The sequence below is a fragment of the Salmo salar genome, unplaced genomic scaffold (genome assembly GCF_905237065.1).
Source record: "Salmo salar unplaced genomic scaffold, Ssal_v3.1, whole genome shotgun sequence".
NCBI lineage: Eukaryota > Metazoa > Chordata > Actinopteri > Salmoniformes > Salmonidae > Salmo > Salmo salar.
Window position 1 is genome coordinate 447501 of NW_025549666.1, and position 10793 is coordinate 458293.

General features: G+C 42.5%; 1 pseudogene across 1 annotated transcript in view; it reads left to right on the forward strand.

Annotated features, from left to right (window-relative positions):
- Positions 1–9626, forward strand: part of LOC106560291 (growth hormone-inducible transmembrane protein-like) — a 79229-nt pseudogene extending 69603 nt beyond the window's left edge. The window contains exons 5-9 of the transcript XR_006767508.1: positions 1576–1717; positions 2658–2766; positions 3133–3321; positions 4730–4901; positions 8888–9626. The product of XR_006767508.1 is annotated as a growth hormone-inducible transmembrane protein-like (transcript). The remainder of the gene's footprint in view (positions 1–1575; positions 1718–2657; positions 2767–3132; positions 3322–4729; positions 4902–8887) is intronic.
- The last annotated feature ends 1167 nt before the right edge of the window (positions 9627–10793 follow it).

Below are 10793 nucleotides of genomic sequence, written 5' to 3' on the forward strand. Positions count from 1 at the left end.
TGTGTTGTACTGGTATTACCCCATGGTTGTGTGTGTGTGTGTGTGTGTGTTGTACTGGTATTATCCCATGGTAGTGTGTGTGTATTGTACTGGTATTATCCCATGGTAGTGTGTGTATTGTACAGGTATTATCCCATGGTAGTGTGTGTGTTGTACTGGTATTATCCCATGGTAGTGTGTGTGTATTGTACTGGTATTATCCCATGGTAGTGTGTGTGTATTGTGCTGGTATTATCCCATGGTAGTGTGTGTTGTACTGGTATTATCCCATGGTAGTGTGTATTGTACTGGTATTATCCCATGGTAGTGTGTGTTGTACTGGTATTATCCCATGGTAGTGTGTGTGTTGTACTGGTATTATCCCATGGTAGTGTGTGTGTTGTACAGGTATTATCCCATGGTAGTGTGTGTGTGTGTGTGTTGTACTGGTATTATCCCATGGTAGTGTGTGTGTGTGTATTGTACTGGTATTATCCCATGGTAGTTTGTGTATTGTACTGGTATTATCCCATGGTAGTGTGTGTATTGTACTGGTATTATCCCATGGTAGTGTGTGTTGTACTGGTATTATCCCATGGTAGTGTGTGTTGTACTGGTATTATCCCATGGTAGTGTGTGTGTGTGTGTGTGTGTGTGTACTGGTATTATCCCGTGTGTGTGTGTGTGTGTGTGTGTGTGTGTGTTGTACTGGTATTATCCCTGTGTGTGTGTGTGTGTGTGTGTGTGTGTGTGTGTGTGTGTGTGTGTGTGTTGTTCTGGTATTATCCCATGGTAGGTGTGTGTGTGTGTGTGTGTGTGTGTGTGTGTTGTACTGGTATTATCCCGGTGTGTGTGTGTGTGTGTGTGTGTGTGTGTGTGTGTATTGTGCTGGTATTATCCCATGGTAGTGTGTGTATTGTACTGGTATTATCCCATGGTAGTGTGTGTTGTACTGGTATTATCCCATGGTAGTGTGTGTATTGTACTGGTATTATCCCATGGTAGTTTGTGTATTGTACTGGTATTATCCCATGGTAGTGTGTGTATTGTACTGGTATTATCCCATGGTAGTGTGTGTATTGTACTGGTATTATCCCATGGTAGTGTGTGTTGTACTGGTATTATCCCATGGTAGTGTGTCTGTGTGTTGTTCTGGTATTATCCCATGGTAGTGTGTGTGTGTGTTGTACTGGTATTATCCCATGGTAGTGTGTGTGTGTGTGTGTGTGTGTGTTGTACTGGTATTATCCCGTGTGTGTGTGTGTGTGTGTGTGTGTGTGTGTGTGTGTGTTGTACTGGTATTATCCCATGGTAGTGTGTGTTGTACTGGTATTATCCCATGGTAGTGTGTGTGTTGTACTGGTATTATCCCATAGTAGTGTGTGTGTGTGTGTGTGTTGTACTGGTATTATCCCATGGTTACTTATATGTGTCCCAAAGGGCACCCTATTCCCTACAGAGTGCACTCACTCTGAGCCCTAATGTGTCCTGGTTGAGTATAGTGCCCTATGTTGGGAACAGGGTGCCTATTGTGCAGGTATATCAACACGTGTTGTCCTCTGTAGATGTTTATTTTCCCTGTGTCTCTGGCCCCAGTATCTGGCCCCAGTACGTGAAGGACAGGATCCACTCCACCTACATGTACTTTGCAGGCAGTGTGGGGATGACAGCTCTGTCGGCTGTAGCCGTCAGCAGGACCCCAGCCCTCATGGGTGTCATGATGAGAGGATCCTGGCTGGTAATTCACATTTCATTATTTCACCTGGATTTAACCAGTAGAACAGCTTTTATTATTTCACCTGGATTTAACCAGTCAAAGCAGCTTTTATTATTTCACCTGGATTTAACCAGTCAAGACAGCTTGTTTTGAAAGATAGATTCAGCTAAATGACGTTGTCACGAGCAGCACCGCAGATATTGAGATGAGCGAGATGCAAGACTTCACTCTCACACAGTTACACAAAGATCTTCCATTTGCATAGATTTAGCTGTTACAGCGGGGTAGACAAGGGACCAAAACCGCAGAGAAGCTGTTACAGCGGGGTAGACAAGGGACCTAAACAGCAGAGAAGCTGTTACAGCGAGGTAGACAAGGGACCAAAACAGCAGAGAAGCTGTTACAGCGAGGTAGACAAGGGACCAAAACAGCAGAGAAGCTGTTACAGCGGGGTAGACAAGGGACCAAAACAGCAGAGAAGCTGTTACAGCGAGGTAGACAAGGGACCAAAACAGCAGAGAAGCTGTTACAGCGAGGTAGGCAAGGGACCAAAACAGTAGAGAAGCTGTTACAGCGGGGTAGACAAGGGACCAAAACAGTGGGGAAGTTGAGCCTCACGCTTCAACGCTTTTAGTGGTTTAAGAAATTGACTCCCTATGCTGTTCACTTTCTGCATCTACGTCATATCGCTGAGTTTACCTTCAAAGAAATATGAGTATTTACGATGACTGTTGCCACTGGGCCATTGACTGACAAAAGTATATCTGCATCCACTGAATGTTATTAACCCTTAAAGGAGAGTAGTGGTTTGAGGGCCCACCTAACCTCATTGTTTTGTGTTGATACATCTGGTGCTGATTTTCAAACCATTGTGTATGATTTCCAGACACTTTTCAATAGCCACTGTGGGTGTTCTTTTGTTGTTGAAATAATACAGACGTTTGTCATTTTTTTTCACCAGGCTATTGGAGCTACCTTTGCAGCCATGATTGGAGCAGGCATGCTGGTCAGATCTATCTCTTATGACCAGAGCCCAGGAGCCAAACATCTAGCCTGGATGCTACATGCAGGTGTTGGACTGCTTTACCTTCACACTTTACCAAGCATTTGTCAATTGAAACGTCCTACTTGCTTGTATTCACCACTAGAGGGCAGTACTATAAAGGTTCAGAATACCCTCACTATGCAGCAGCAGTCAACTTGAATGGAACAGGGTTTTCTAGTACTTACCACACTGGTGCTGTGACTGTTAAATACCAGATCTGTTTTCTTTAAATAGAACATCTTGTGATATATATATATATATTTGGACCTCAGATGATTAAATAGCCGTGTAGCTAAAATCTGGTGCTTTTTCATGTTTGATGTACGTACATGGTCCCTTTTTTTAAACAAACCTAGTAAATAAATCAATCCATTTGTCCCTGTGTTTCCAGGTGTGATGGGAGCGGTCATAGCCCCCATGACTTTGCTAGGTGGGCCCCTGATGATGAGGGCAGCCTGGTACACAGCGGGCATTGTGGGGGGTCTGTCCACCGTGGCCATGTGTGCCCCCAGTGAGAAGTTCCTCAACATGGGAGGACCCCTGGCGGTGGGATTCGGAGTCGTCTTCGCCTCCTCCATCGGTTAGTATCTTTAGATCAATAACCCTGGCTGTGGGTTTCAGTGGTCTCCACCACCTCCATCTGTTAGTATCTTTAGATCAATAACCTTGGCTGTGGGTTTCAGTGGTCTCCACCACCTCCATCTGTTAGTATCTTTAGATCAATATCCCTGGCTGTGGGTTTCAGTGGTCTCCACCACCTCCATCTGTTAGTATCTTTAGATCAATAACCCTGGCTGTGGGTTTCAGTGGTCTCCACCACCTCTATCTGTTAGTATCTTTAGATCAATATCCCTGGCTGTGGTCTCCACCACCTCCATCGGTTAGTATCTTTAGATCAATATCCCTGGCTGTGGTCTCCACCACCTCCATCGGTTAGTATCTTTAGATCAATAACCCTGGCTGTGGGTTTCAGTGGTCTCCACCACCTCCATCTGTTAGTATCTTTAGATCAATAACCTTGGCTGTGGGTTTCAGTGGTCTCCACCACCTCCATCTGTTAGTATCTTTAGATCAATATCCCTGGCTGTGGGTTTCAGTGGTCTCCACCACCTCTATCTGTTAGTATCTTTAGATCAATAACCCTGGCTGTGTGTTTCAGTGGTCTCCACCACCTCTATCTGTTAGTATCTTTAGATCAATAACCCTGGCTGTGGGTTTCAGTGGTCTCCACCACCTCCATCGGTTAGTATCTTTAGATCAATAACCCTGGCTGTGGGTTTCAGTGGTCTCCACCACTTCCATCTGTTAGTATCTTTAGATCAATAACCCTGGCTGTGGGTTTCAGTCGTCTCCACCACCTCCATCTGTTAGTATCTTTAGATCAATATCCCTGGCTGTGGTCTCCACCACCTCTATCTGTTAGTATCTTTAGATCAATAACCCTGGCTGTGGGTTTCAGTGGTCTCCACCACCTCCATCTGTTAGTATCTTTAGATCAATAACCCTGGCTGTGGGTTTCAGTGGTCTCCACCACCTCCATCTGTTAGTATCTTTAGATCAATATCCCTGGCTGTGGGTTTCAGTGGTCTCCACCACCTCCATCGGTTAGTAGGCGTTTCTTCACAGTCTGTTTTATTATGGTCCAATTCACAAAGGAACATAAAATGCAGGGATGTAAACATCATACTTTTAGAGGACAACTAGATGGTTATTGCCTTTTTTAAGTGTTTATCAATGAAAAACAACATGGTAGACAGACATCAATGAAGTCTATTGAACCATAACCTTTTGTTCCATCAAACCCAGTAAATTGTTAGTGGAGTATTCAAGATACCAGTGTGCTGGAGTTTCTTCTTTTTCAAATAGCATTATTTAGGATTTGGCTCTCTGGTGATAAACACCCTTGACACATCATTTCTCCTCAGTTATTCATTGAACTTGAGGACATGGTATTAATACAATGTCCTCTCCACTCTCTCTGTCCCCAGGCTCAATGTTCCTGCCCCCTACCTCAGCGATGGGAGCAGGCCTGTACTCCATCGCTATCTACGGAGGTCTGGTCCTCTTCAGCATGTTCCTGCTCTACGACACCCAGAAGGTCATCAAGAGGGCGGAGACGTACCCCATGTACGGGATGCAGAAATACGACCCCATCAACTCGTAAGTGACGTCTGCAGAGTAATCTTTACTGCAGTGTCTGATTTCTGTACCTTACTGTTCAAACAGATATGAAGAGAACTAGTCCAGTTCTATATCCTACTGTTTAAACAGATATAAAGAGAACTAGTCCAGTTCTATATCCTACTGTTTAAACAGATATAAAGAGAACTAGTCCAGTTCTGTATCCTACTGTTTAAACAGATATAAAGAGAACTAGTCCAGTTCTGTATCCTACTGTTTAAACAGATATAAAGAGAACTAGTCCAGTTCTGTATCCTACTGTTTAAACAGATATAAAGAGAACTAGTCCAGTTCTGTATCCTACTGTTTAAACAGATATAAAGAGAACTAGTCCAGTTCTGTATCCTACTGTTTAAACAGATATAAAGAGAACTAGTCCAGTTCTGTATCCTACTGTTTAAACAGATATAAAGAGAACTAGTCCAGTTTTGTATCCTACTGTTTAAACAGATATAAAGAGAACTAGTCCAGTTCTGTATCCTACTGTTTAAACAGATATAAAGAGAACTAGTCCAGTTCTGTATCCTACTGTTTAAACAGATATAAAGAGAACTAGTCCAGTTCTGTATCCTACTGTTTAAACAGATATAAAGAGAACTAGTCCAGTTCTGTATCCTACTGTTTAAACAGATATAAAGAGAACTAGTCCAGTTCTGTATCCTACTGTTTAACCTCTTACATCTAGACGTTCCGCTAGCGGAACACCTGCTCCAATATCCAATGATAGGCGTGGCGCGAATTACAAATTCCTCAAAAATACAAAAACTTCAATTTTTCAAACATATGACTATTTTACAGCATTTTAAAGATAAGACTCTCGTTAATCGAACCACACTGTCCGATTTCAAAAAGGCTTTACAGCGAAAGCAAAACATTAGATTATGTCAGCAGAGTACCCAGCCAGATATAATCAGACACCCATTTTTCAAGCTAGCATATAATGTCACAAAACAAAACCACAGCTAAATGCAGCACTAACCTTTGATCTTCATCAGATGACACGCCTAGGACATTATGTTATACAATACATGCATGTTTTGTTCAATCAAGTTCATATTTATATCAAAAACCAGCTTTTTACATTAGCATGTGACGTTCAGAACTAGCATTCCCACCGAACACTTCCGGTGAATTTACTAAATTACTCACGATAAACGTTCACAAAAAACATAATTATTTTAAGAATTATAGATACAGAACTCCTTTGTGCAATCGAGGTGTCCGATTTTAAAATAGCTTTTCGGTGAAAGCACATTTTGCAATATTCTGAGTAGATAGCCCAGCCATCACGGCTAGCTATCTTGACACCCACCAAGTTTAGCCCTGACCAAACTCCGATTTACTATTAGAAAAGTTTGATTACCTTTGGTGTTCTTGGTCAGAATGCACTCCCAGGACTGCTACTTCAATAACAAATGTTGGTTTGGTTCAAAATAATCCATAGTTATATTCAAATACCTCCGTTTTGTTGTGCGTTCAAGACACTATCCGAAGTGTAAATAAGGGTCACGCGCACGACGCATTTCGTGACAAAAAAATTCTAAATATTCCATTACCGTACTTCGAAGCATGTCAACCGCTGTTTAAAATCAATTTTTATGCCATTTTTCTCGTAAAAAAGCGATAATATTCCGACCGGGAAAGCGTGTATACGTACAAAGAGAGAGAAAATAAAAGCATGGGATCCCCTCGTGCACGAGTCTGAGTCTCATAGTACTGTGACCGGCCACTATCCAAGCGCGCTACTGTTTTTCAACCAGGGCCTGCAAAGCCACGATTCAGCTTTTTGCCGCCTTCTGAGAGCCCATGGGAGCCGTAGGAAGTGTCACGTTGCAGAGATCCCCTGTATTGGATAGAGATAATCAAGAAGGCCAAGAAATGGTCAGACAGGGAACTTCCTGTACAGAATCTTCTCAGGTTTTGGCCTGCCAAATGAGTTCTGTTATACTCACAGACACCATTCAAACAGTTTTAGAAACTTTGGAGTGTTTTCTATCCAAAGCTAATAATTATATGCATATTCTAGTTTCTGGGCAGGAGTAATAATCAGATTAAATCGGGTACGTTTTTTATCCGGCCGTGAAAATACTGCCCCCTAGCCATAACAGGTTAAACAGATGGTCATCTAGTCCATTTATCCTGTTTATTTTTTATTTCTTTGTCCTGCTTTGATATATAGTGAACAAAAATATAAACGCAACATGTAAAGTGTTGGTCCCATCTTTCATGAGCTGAAATAGAAGAGCCCCAACATTTTCTATACGTACAAAAAGCTTATTACTCTAAAATGTTGTGCACACATTTGTTTACGTCCTTTTTTAGTGAGTGTTTCTCCTTTGCCAAGATAATCCATCCACCTGACACGTGTGGCAAATCAAGAACCTTGTGCTGGGGGACAATAAAAGGCCACTCTAAAATGTGCAGTTTTGTCACACAACACAATGCCACAGATGTCTCAAGTTTTGAGGGAGTGTGCATTTGGCATAGTGACTGCGGTAATGTACATTCAAGCTGTTACCAGATAATTGAATGTTAATTTCTCTACCATAAGCCCCCTCAAATGTTGTTGGCAGTATGTCCAACCAGAGACCACATGTACCACGCTAGCCCAGGACCTCCACATCCGGCTTCTTCACCTGCGGGATCGTCTGAGACCAGCCACCCGGGCAGCTGATGAAACTGGGTTTGCACAACCGAAGAATTTCTGCACAAACTGTCAGAAACTGTCTCAGGGAAGCTCATCTGTGTGCTGCGTCATCCTCACCAGGGTCTTGACCTGACTGCAGTTCGGCGTCATAACTGACTTCAGAGTGCAAAATGCTCACTTCGATGGCCACTGGTACGCTGGAGAAATGTGCTCTTCACGGATGAATCCCGGTTTCAACTATCGGGCAGATGGCAGGCAGCATGTATGGCGTCGTGTGGGTGAGCGGTTTGCTAATGCCAACATTGTGAACAGAGTGCCCCATGGTGGCAGTGGGGTTGTGGTATGTGTAGTCATACGCTACAGACAACAAACACAATTGCGTTTTATCGATGGCAATTTGAATGCGCAGAGATACCATTACGAGATCCTGAGGTCCATTGTCGTTCCATTCATCCGCCGCCATCGCCTCATGTTTCAGCATGATAATGCATGGACCCATGTCACAAGGATCTGTACGCAATTCCTGGAAGATGAAAATGTCCCAGTTCTTCCATGGCCTGCATACTCACCAGACATGTCACCCATTGAGCATGTTTGGAATGCTCTGGATCAACATGTACGACAGCGTGTTCATTCCCGCCAATATCCAGGAACTTCACACATCCATTGAAGAGGAGTGGGACACCATTCCACAGGCCACAATCAACAGCCTGACCAACTCGATGTGAAGGAGATGTCGCGCTGGGTGAGGCAAATGGTGGTCACACCAGATACTGACAGGTTTTCTGATCCACGCCACTACCTTTTTTTATTAAGGTATCTGTGACCAACAGATGAATATCTGTATTCCCAGTCATGTGTAATCCATAGATTAGGGCGTAATGAATTTATTTCTATTGACTGATTTCCTCATATGAACTGTAACTCAGTAAAATCTTTGAAATGGTTCCATGTTGTTTTTGTTCAGTGTAGAATACCGTCACGATGCAGTATAATACTGTCAATACCGTCACGATGCAGTATAATACTGTCAATACCGTCACGATGCAGTATAATACTGTCAATACCGTCACGATGCCGTATAATACTGTCAATACCGTCACGATGCCGTATAATACTGTCAATACCGTCACGATGCCGTATAATGTCCTACTATGCTAATTACCATTATGTTTCAGTATGATATTATACTAAATTCCATTGATACAGTATAATTCTGGCCTACTAGACAGAATGCTGGCCTAGTGGTGTTTATCCTGTCTTGTACGGTGATGATAAACTGACGGTTGGTGCTTTGTGGTGTTATTCTGTCTTGTAGGTGCATGGGGATCTACATGGACACTCTGAACATCTTCATGAGGATGGTGATGATTCTGTCCGGCGGCGGAAACAGAAAGAAATAGAGACCTTCCAGTCTGACTTTACATCTACGTTAAACCTTCAAACTTCCACGGAGTTGAACAACAACTATATGTTCTACAATTAGCACCATACACCAGCTGTTACATACTATTAGTTTGAAAACTTATTTTCAACTGACACAATAATAAATGTGTTGCTTTTGTGTGAAGAAGAGGATTGCAATTTTCTAGAGCATATTGCCACTCATCCAAGTAAAGAAGACAACTTGCTCTGTTCTATATTCAGAATGTTTAAAAATATGCTTTTGTCTTGATTCTGCGGGAGGCATGTTTTGATTTCGAGTCAGGATTGTTCATGGGGATATCTGTCAACATCACAGATCGCCCCTCAGTCTCCTTCTCTAATTGTTCCTTTATATTTATTTCCACTTTGAGGTGGGTGTTCCCATTCCTGACAAGCAAGACAAAGATGGGGAAAACATCAGATATTTATATCATCCCTCAGCCTTGTACTTCTTCTAGCCTCCACACATACAATACGTGTGACTGTGTGCTTAACTCCTTGACAGAGACTGAACTTGGATGTGTTGTATAGGGCCGAGCCTTGGAGCAGTGGTGCTTTGACATGTGGTTTCTGTTAGAATGAAAGTGATCTACGCTGTTCTGGTATCATTCAATAAAGTGAAAGAGAACACAGTTGGTGTATTTATGTTGAGCTATTTCATGAAAACAAATGGACATTTTGGGAGCATATTGATCAGTGTTATTCACTGAATAATTTCTGTGATACTGTTTTCAGTAACATCTTGGTCAGGAGAATCTCCACTAAGTAACAGTACGAGGAAAATAATATCACCTTTATTCACCATTTACATATACCAGGAGGAAAGCCCTTCTGGATAAAGATCACTGACAGGAGGAAAGCCCTTCTGGATAAAGATCACTGACAGGAGGAAAGCCTAACCCTTCTGGATAAAGGAGATCACTGACAGGAGGAAAGCCTAACCCTTCTGGATAAAGGAGATCACTGACAGGAGGAAAGCCTAACCCTTCTGGATAAAGGAGATCACTGACAGGAGGAAAGCCTAACCCTTCTGGATAAAGGAGATCACTGACAGGAGGAAAGCCTAACCCTTCTGGATAAAGGAGATCACTGACAGGAGGAAAGCCTAACCCTTCTGGATAAAGGAGATCACTGACAGGAGGAAAGCCCTTCTTAATAAAAGAGATCACTGGGGAGGAAAGCCTAACCTGGATGGTCTTCAGAGATAGATGGGAGGGGTTGAGTGGAGCTGAAGGATGGGACTGGATGGTCTTCAGAGATAGATGGGAGGGGTTGAGTGGAGCTGAAGGATGGGACTGGATGGTCTTCAGAGATAGATGGGAGGGGTTGAGTGGAGCTGAAGGATGGGACTAAAAACAAACAAAAGATAACAATTGTAAAATATACTGTGTCCATAAAATGTATATAGAATGTACAAGCTGGAAGTAGATGCCTACTTGTTGCCCGTTAGTTCCCTCCAGTTAGGTGAGGGGTAGTAGGGTTAGGGGAAAATAAAATGGGAAATATATTAACAAATATTTATATATATTATTTACAAAACAAATATGGGGAGTTGGAAATGCTGCAGACAGTTACATTGAGGAAACCACAATCTATCTGCAATATTAAAGCTCATCTGCCCCTTAAGAAAAGGCCTTTGTTGTTGTAATGAATTCTACAGTCATGTTTTTTCCATCACATTTTAAGTAACTTGTAGAAAAAACACTTTATGAAACTGTCGTGAAGCATTCGCCATCCTTTACTTGGACTTAGAAAATAAACCTCATGACTCTGTCAAGAAGCATTATGACCATTCTGTG